The following is a 7,029-nucleotide window of genomic DNA, read 5'->3' on the forward strand; positions in this document are numbered from 1 at the left end:
GTTTTCTTTTAAGTGCAGGATTTAAAATATCATTGCTACCCTCATTAGATTTCCAATGCATGCAAAGCCACTTTCCATAACCAGCTAATCCATCAGTAGTTTCCGTGTAGCACTAGAATTTGAGACCCAAGAGATAATACTTCTGAGACCTGGTGAAGATAATAAACAAGTGTCACCATTTCATAGTCTGAATGCCCCTTAATTTTCTAAGACTTCAAAAGGCTTACAAAACTTCTGTCCAGACATATGTAACTTAAAAGCTCCACTGCGTTCCTTCTTGTATTACAAACACTCCATATATTCTGAAAAGATAGAAGAAACCATCAACTTCATAGTAAAAATAGCATCAATGAGAATTACCTTTAAGTCAGACTTCAAGCTAACAAGCAACAAAAAATTATCACAGTCCTATAGCAATCAATATTGACACAAAAACACTTTTCATCCATTCATGTGGCCAGCTTGACTGACATCCATGGAAGTACAAAAATGATGTGATAACAATTTAGCCTTAATATTTGGAGAACAGTAGTTCTTTTTACATAAAAAATTCGCAAAGTAAAATTGGGGAATATAAAATTAGTCCAGAAAATTTAAGAAGGCAAAATGAGGCCACATGAGAAAATGTATCAATTATTAAAATTGTAATTGCAAGCAGGATTATAATTACCTGGGTTGTTATCATTCTCACTTTTAAATCACATGCCTGTTTATCTCCAGAACATCTTCAGTTCTCAGTTCTGATACTAAACATTACACTTAACCTGTACTTGATATCCCTCTTGGCTCTATTTTTTCGGAAGGGTTATTGCCTGGTCAATAACTGAGATGATGACCATATCACTGTGAGGCCATCACTAACTTCAGTTCTTGTCTCTCATTGAAAAGAAAAGAAAAGAGAAAAGCTCACGTTTGGCTCTTTGAAGGCAGTGACAGGTAAGTACAAAGGATATACTCTAAGGACCAGAGGTATCAGTGGCAGTTTTCCTTTCGATTCCAAAGGGTGTTCTCTAGGAAGAGAGCGGCGTAGAGATGGGCAGTGGAAGGTCCAGTGCCTGCAGTTAGCCTGCAGCACCCTTCTATACAGCAAACGGCCTAGGTCAAGCACCTTCAGCAAACCCTCGGCCTGCGGTCCCTGACCTGAACTGAAGCTCAAGTGGAGGTTTTCAAAGTCAAGAGAAAGTTTCTGACTGACTCCAAAATTCTTTGTATCAGCCCAGAAAAGTACAGTATCAAAATAATTGTAAAAAGTATTTTTATCATTACTCTTTCTGATTTTGATTAATTAGTTGTAGTTTTCTATAGATCTCACTTTAGTAACTGAACTGATTAAATGCTATAAGTATCTAAATATAACTCAACGCTTTCCACTTCATTCTACGAGTCTTTGGTGTTTCTCAAGATCAGCATCATATCCAGGAAACTGATGCCCAAGAAAGAAGAAAAATACGTTCGCAATTACATTATCATGTTTGCTGGTATAGTCTTTTTTCCTTAGCAGATAACCAGCATCCCAGGTTGAGAACCCAAGCAGCCTGTTCTGCAGCATTATCCTGAGGCACAGCAGGGTCAGAACCATGTTCGATGTGGCCCTCCCTGCCTGGCAATCCTATGGCCCTTGAATGACACCCTTTGTTTAAGTCAGGGCCATATGGAACAGAGTATTTTTATCATTCAAGCGTGAGTCACTTCTTTAAAACCAGCAGTTGCTACACCAGTTAAACTATTACTGTTGACCTCATGCCCCAAGAAAATGCTGATAATGTGCCTTATATTTCCAAGTCCCTTCAACTTCTTACATCTCTGCTTTTTTTTTTTTTTTAACTGGACTGCTCAGCAAGGTATGGAACTAGGAAACTGCTATCAAGCTAAAAAGGAAATTATCACATTAGAAGCAGGGGCCTGGGTCAAGTTCCCTTCAGTGTGCCCAGCCTGTTTACATCCTTTCCAGTAAAGCCTTCCAAAAAATGTGCCACTATTAATATGTTACGACTGATAAGATTTTGAGCCATTGCATTACAACAGCATTTTAGTGTTTGATATACATGAACTTCTTATCAAGTTAATCCCTACAGGCTTTTATTCATTAAATTCTCCAACATAGATTTGATAACCAACAGCTGGGGATGCAGAATGAGGAAAAAAAAGAAGTGTGCCTCTGGGGAGGAAAACAAAACAAAGCCAGAGCCCTGCTTTTAAGAGAGCTCTGCTTGGATGGCTAGATGGACTGCAAAACTCCTGTTTGAGCTGTTCTGGTTTTTGAACACCACTAAATTTAACTGCCTGTTTGTGTTCAGAAGAGAGCTTCCTATGGGAAATTTCTGGCCTGGCAGAAGTACAAATTGACCCATCATCTCTACGGGGGTTAGAATTTCATTCTGGAGTGTACGGCTTGACTCAGAGTTAAATGCATAATCGTTCTCAGCTTAGTTTTCCTTATTTTCTTGCCTCAGGTGTATGTAACCATCTACACTTACCCTCTGTTCTGTAAAATATACTAGCTAAAGGGAAGGCTCAGCCATATCTTCATTTGTTCTGAGTACAGGCATCTGAAAAAAAGCCATCCCGGACTACATTTTGCTTTTTTTAAATTACATCTACATAATTCACTGCTGTGATATGTGAATGCTTACAGAGCATCTCAAATTCTTTAAACTGGAAAAAGAGCAACTAGAAATTTTTCCTATCCCTAGTTTTCTTCTCCTACAACATTTCAAAGATTTCTTTTTTCCCTTCAATATTTGCCTCATGACCCTCCCAGCCCTTTCACCAAATTAATAATGCAGCCACCTGTACTGACACAGAATGATGTTACAACTAACTGCAGGTCTAATTGGTGCTGTCAGCTTATTAAAGATTGACTTCTTGCTGTATTGGTTAGAAAACTGCTATGTAGACCTTAATATTTTACTGAAAATTTCACTCATCAAGACAGCTGGGGCTGTCACATGTTCTTTTTTTTGTACTCTTTTAACTTCCTTGTCTTTTTTACCAATCTGTTACTCTATAACTATAATTCTTTGCATGTCCCAAAGAGCATGGTCAAAGAAAAGGGTTAAGCAGACAGCACATGAGTTCCCTGGCCATGCTGTCACCAGCTTACCTTGAAATTTAACCTCATGTGCCTCAGTTTGTCAATTTGAAATTCTGTGCAACGACCTTGCCAACTTTCCTATTTCCTGGAGACACTGTGAAGCGTAAGCTAAAGAAACCTCATGAAGCTCCAGCAGCATAAGTGACTATGAGGGACAGATCTTTTAATTCCTCCTGGAGGACATCATAAAATCCTTTGCTGGGATCTGGTGTTATTTCCTTGATGGAGTTCAGAGGCTGTTATTAGAGAGATTGAGTTCACAAATTGAAGCCAAGAAGGAAAAAAACCAAGGCTTAGACATATTACACAGCTTTGCCTCCTACAAACACTTTGAAGTCTTTGATCAAAATTTACATCTTCAAACACTTGCTCTGATCTATTGCCTACTCCTGTAGGTGCCCAGGCTCCTGAGGCTCCTAAATCGCTAACAGTACAGCTTTGCTGCCGGGCACGTGTACAACCGTTCCAGCTCTGACAACACTAAGCTGCTTAATGTCTTAGCTTTGGTGCAATGCATAGCTCCTCACTGCTTTGCCCATCTTGCCCGAAGAAACCTGACCACCCCTCTTACAGCCCCGGCAGCAAGCTGTTGCTGTCCTCCATTCCTCTGGCTAGTAGTTAAAGAGCTCTCTGACCACTCTGGAGGTCCAGCTCACTGCCTGATTTACAGCAAGGATTTAAGTTCGTGTATCTTAGCTTTCAAAACAGTGAACTAGCACAACAGTCCTCCTCCTATCTTGGTGTTGTGTAAGAAAAAACTGATCTGCGTACAACATCTAATTCCACAACAGACTTCATAGCTACAAATGCCCAGTGGTGAGATACACCTAACTTTAAGCCTGGGTTTAGGTACCCATTTCTTTGACAGACATGGAAATAGTATCAAATATAGACCTCGATCTAAAGGCCCTGGATCTGCCCAGGATTCAGCAGCCAAGATAATGAACTCAAACCAGAGGATGCCCAGAAGAAACAAGCCGACCACCTCCAGTGTTGTATCCCTGTGCCTGAATCCCCCGTACAAGTCTAGCTTAGCTTACTCAGTTGTGGTAACTGCACGTGCAAGCAAGAAGATCTGAGAAAACACAGGTACTACTGAATTATATTTGACTGTCACACTTGCAGTACTAGGTGTACAAAATGGAGCTGAATGCATGTTCCTACAATCAACCCAGGACTCCCACACTGAGTTTTAAACCTGAAGACAGTCACCACTTTATTACCGGTGACCTCCAAGGTACTTGGTTTTCCCCCTTCTGCATTTATTCTTCCTTACACTTAGATACAAATGTTATAAGTAGATATTTCTGCATATGTATGTTTATATCTAAGTATCTATAGATACTCACAGACACGCACCCCCCCACACACAGAGACACAAATTCTACTCAGATATCTTCAGTTAGTTTCACATCCTTTGGATTAAATTGTCATTTTCCAGTGTCTTGATTGTATATTCCCATACCTGTTGTTTCCAGTTCATTTGATTTTGATTTGGAAGTACATTCCTCTGAACTCCCTCATATGCAGGGTCAGTATTTTACCAAAGGACTGACTTTATGCATATACTGAATTTTGACCCTGTTAGACACATGATTTTTTTTTTTCTCTATAAAGACATCCAGCCTGTATTTCTGCATTGTTTTTTTTGACATAGAGCCAGTTTCTAATCTCAAATAGTACTAAAAAGTGACATGAGATGGATAAAGATTCTTGGACATCTGCTCAATAAAAAACAGAAAGGCAATGTCCACCTCCTTCAAAAATAATCAAACCATATCAGGTGTTATCACCACCACATTTCCATCTATCAATCTTTTCCTCTAAATGAAGCCTCAGAGGTTGTCAAAATAAATTTTTCTATACACAGTATTATTGATTAAAATTATACATAAACAAAATGTACTACTTAATTTTAATTAAACTTTTGATAGTAAGATGATGTGTTTATTTTTATTTAATAAAAATATTTTGGTATTGATGTTATTCATTTTTAATCAAGTTATAATTAAATTACCAAAAGCAATACAAATATTTGTAAGTAGGAAGTCTGTGAGTTAAATACATGACCACAGACAGAATGGTAAAACGTGTCGCTGCTGCCTTCAAGCAGTTCTATCAGTAAAAAAATAAGAGTACTTTAAAGATTCATTATGCAAGGCACAGAAATTAGACTAGACAAAGTATTAAAATTTTAATTTTTTTAAAAGAAGGAAAGCATACATTGGCAAAGCTATAGATAAGTGACCCACTAATTTTTTTTCTATCTCCTAAGTTCCTTTAGTCAAATGCTTTACTTTGTGCTTGACACAGATACAATCCAGTACATATAATTTGTAATGGAAAGGATCTGTTCGTTTCCCCACTTGATCAGACCGATCCCCAGAGTGATCCTTGTGGTCATTCTCCAGTGAAATAACATCCCAAAGCCAAGAAAGAGCAGATGAGTTCACTCAGAAGACAATATATCTCCTACCATTAAAAACTCAGGAGAGGTCAGTGATGCAAAGGCCTGGCTGTCAATACAGTTTTATAATGTTTCTGCTTCTGCTGCTCCATTACAGCAGAAAGTTGATGAACTTTCAAGCTTCCTCCCTCTTACTACTGTTATCCTTCACTTGAGACAAACAAACAACTCCTTTTTTGTCCCATCAACTGTTAGGTTTTGACATTTTCCCTTTATAAATTTTGTCAGGGAGTCAAAATCTCAGAAAAATCATAACCTGAAAATAAAAATCTACAATTAATTTTGAACCAACTGAAAAGTTATTGTTTTCCACAATATCAAAGTGTTTAAATTTGTACTTTTACTTATTTTAGATTTCAAAAATACATACTGTTGTTCTGCTTTTGCACATTCTGTTCACCTCACTTCGGCTCTGCAGCCCACCACCCATGCTCCTCTTTCTCTTGCCTAAAACAGCATGAGGAGACCCAGGAATTTTACGCAAACATATTTCTACTCTTTCTGCTTTACTTCCCGGATAAGGAGGACTGCGACACTGCATCAGCAAGGCCCGTACCAAGCATCTCGCTCACACTTGCTGGGATCGTGACTGCATCTAGAAAGGAGGTACGCTCAGATGCTCCACTCCCCTTCAGGACACAGCTGTTCTGAAATACACTCATGCTCTTATCTTCACTATCCTGAATATTGAACAATATCTATTTTCAACTGATTTTCTAATTTAAAAATGACAATTTTTAATCAGTTCATTTTTATGATATTGTCCCTTAACAACTTCTTGACAATTTCAAACACTAATTAAGAAAAAATGCCCAGATTTTCAGGCCATAATGAAGTAGTATTCCTATACAGATCTAACATTGTCTAGAGGGATGCTAAATTGGATAGATATATTCAGATGAACACCTTGGAACCTTCTGACAATGACGACATACAGGTTTGTATTATACTGACAAAGAAGGTATGCTTTATAGTCAATAATGGCCATGCTTCCTTAAGACTCTGAAGGCACATTTATGTAGTTACAGTTTTCTCCTGAAGAGCAGCAGTTGACTCCCTTTTTTTACAGGCACAGCCATCTCTGTCTTCAGAGATGCAGAAGACAGCACAAGGCCTTAGAGAATGAAAAAATAACGCAGAAATACAAAACCCACTCCGGGGCAAACTCTACTTGGCATTATAATCCCTTGTGGCTTTCACTTTGAATGCGTTAAGAAAAAAGCAACTTGCAGAAAGATATTTGCATGTTACTGAAATAAACCAGTACTTGCAAAATTACCTCTGAGAAGGTCACCAGCCAAGGTCAATCCACGGCAATCTCTCGGGAGCCGTGACAGAACAATAGACCCACCGCACGGAGCAAGCGGGCAGGCGCGCGGGCTCTGCTGCTCTGTCTCGGCAGATAAGCAATCCTTGGGACTTCAAATAAATCACGGCAAACAGCTAGCGGAAAGCGTGATGCCGGATA

The sequence above is a fragment of the Cariama cristata genome, unplaced genomic scaffold (genome assembly GCF_000690535.1).
Source record: "Cariama cristata isolate BGI_N322 unplaced genomic scaffold, ASM69053v1 scaffold3351, whole genome shotgun sequence".
Classification (NCBI taxonomy): domain Eukaryota; kingdom Metazoa; phylum Chordata; class Aves; order Cariamiformes; family Cariamidae; genus Cariama; species Cariama cristata.